The sequence below is a fragment of the Dermacentor variabilis genome, chromosome 2 (assembly GCF_050947875.1).
Source record: "Dermacentor variabilis isolate Ectoservices chromosome 2, ASM5094787v1, whole genome shotgun sequence".
NCBI lineage: Eukaryota > Metazoa > Arthropoda > Arachnida > Ixodida > Ixodidae > Dermacentor > Dermacentor variabilis.
Genome location: NC_134569.1, coordinates 214095550 through 214098126, shown reverse-complemented (window position 1 = coordinate 214098126; position 2577 = coordinate 214095550). Strand labels below are relative to the sequence as shown.

At 40.5% G+C, this 2577-nt stretch overlaps 1 non-coding gene across 1 annotated transcript; it reads left to right on the top strand.

The window, feature by feature from the left end:
* Positions 1-2137: 2137 nt before the first annotated feature.
* On the top strand, positions 2138-2211 carry TRNAI-AAU (transfer RNA isoleucine (anticodon AAU)). Its single transcript has one exon. It is a non-coding gene; the product is annotated as a tRNA-Ile (tRNA).
* Positions 2212-2577: the final 366 nt, after the last annotated feature.

Below are 2577 nucleotides of genomic sequence, written 5' to 3'. Positions count from 1 at the left end.
ATAATAATAATAATAATAATAATAATAATAATAATAATATCTTTATTGCTTTAACAGATATACAGAGTTATCATCAGGCCTGTCTAAGCCAACAAGGGCTTGTGCGACATGGCCCTGCAGATTTGGCAAGGCAATACATTAAAATAGAACATTCAGGTATCACCAAAACATTAACTCTTTTACTTAAAGTGCGCACGACATTTCATTTGGCTGCGCAAATTTATTACAACAGCACACAGAGTTGAAGCTTACCCATAACAAAAACCTAAAACGAACAAACAGACAAACAAAATGCAAGACGCAAAAAATGCAAAATTCAAATCTTTGAAACAGTTGCCACATAAATGTTACATGGGGTAAGAAGACAAACCTAACGTGAATATGGAACAGGTTTAACCTACGGGGCACAGACCATCTTCTTCAGAAACATTTTCGAAGTTGCTGAGAAAATATCCCCCGGTAGACTGTTAAATAGGTTTGGAACGTACACACATCGTCGTGCCTTACCGTATCTCGTTGAAGAACGAGGCACAGTAAAACGCGCACCGGAACGGAGCATACGCGCAGGTTTATGCTCAATATTCAAATCCGAGTGAAACAACGAGCGGAACGAAAGAAAACCTAGAGCGGTAAATATAGTTCGATATGAAAGTAGAGGCGAGTTGGACGCTACACTTTGGAGCAGTGTTCTTTTTTTTTTTTTTTTTTGATAACGTCAACCCGGCTCTCCCAAAGCGCAGAACAGAAGGCGAGAATTGTGATGCCATACCTTAATATTCCATAGGCAAGACCGCGCACAATTGTTTTTATTTTTATTTTTGAACAAAAAGGGAACTATACTTCTACAGTGATAAAGCACCCAGGCAACACTATGGTATACTACATACATGCGCTAAATGTGTTTCCCGCAAGAGGTCTGAGTAAAAAAAATACACCCATGTACTTTAGTGATTGCACATACTCCGCAGAAGTACGACTACATGGCGAACAAATATTACTGTGCCCCAGGTGGTCAAATTTCCGGAGTCCTGCACTACGGCGTGCCTCATAATCAGAAAATGGTTTAGTCACGTAAAACTCCATAATACATACATACAGATCTTACTGTGCAAGTAGGTATGTTCATCTATCGTCATCTTCAAGAAATTTCTGAAACAAATAAGCTTTGTTTTTGAATTATCGATTACAAGAAAGCTTTTAGAAAACCAGTCAAACACATTATAGACATCGTTTTGTAGCATATTGATCACCGATTTATAGCATAAATGCTTTGCTAGTAGAACGGTTTCATCGGCGTATTGAAAAATTTTGAAGTTTGGAACAGTGGACGCAAAGTCATTCATTAATATATTAAAATGTAGCGGGGACATAATAGACGCTTGGGGGACTCCAGCTTCGATAGTCAAAATAGAGCCAGAGTGACTGCCTAACACTGACTACTGTTTGCGATTTATTCGACATATAACTTTTAAGGATGTCCTAAAATGCTCCCCGAAAGCCCAATAAATTTAATTTGTTCTACAGAATGTTGTGATTAACTGTCTCAAAGGCTTTACTGATATCCAGTAAACAACAACAACAACAACAACAACAACAACAACAACAACAACAACAACAACAACAACAACAACAACAACAACAACAACAACAACAACAACAACAACAACAACAACAACAACAACAACAACAGTAATAATAATAATAATAATAATAATAATAATAATAATAATAATAATAATAATAATATAGCGAGTGAAAAGTGTTGTAGCAGGCTGAATCTCTTTATCCCCGCAACAAATACTCCTATGACATTGTCAAAGAGCGGGAGCTGTCAGAGAAAGAAAAAAATCACGGCAGGCATATGACTAACGAATTTTTTTCAAAGGTTGTTTTCGTTCTTGCCCTCGTGATTACCAGTCAGTACATGCGACGCAGGTCGTCGTGCAGCGTTGACGTTAATCGGTGGCCGAGGGAGCGGCTATTTGTCCGCCACTTCAGTGGCACGCCTCGTGACGGCTGCATCTGCTCTTTCGACGCTAGTACAGATGCTCCAGATTTGCTGATAACATACCACGAATGCGTACACTTCCCGATAAAAACGCATTAAGTAGTCGCAGTGCCCGTGCACGCTCGTCCTGGCCTGCTAGCTCAGTCGGTTAGAGCGTCGTGCTAATAACGCGAAGGTCGTAGGTTCGATCCCTGCGCAGGCCACTTTTTTTCCCACTGATTAAAAAAAAATTTTTTTTTTTATTCAGCCGAACAGCCCACATGGCGGATTGCCAACGTAGATCGCCAGATGATACTCTGCGCACAGCTGCTTATTCGACGTCTCTTTCACTTGCGCTAGATCGACGGCTGAAGAAAAGCACACCTTGCATGACGCGCACTCTTTCCTGAAGTGAGTGCTTATCGACAAATAGTCCTGCAACATCAGACAAAAGACAGAAAAGTGCAAACGAATCGGCGATGTCGGCTGCTCTTTACTGGGATGGCGTGACCCTCTTTTGGCATACTATGGCGCGACTTTTGCCTCTGGACTGAATCGTACAACATCGTTAGTGTGCCTGTTTTGGTAAT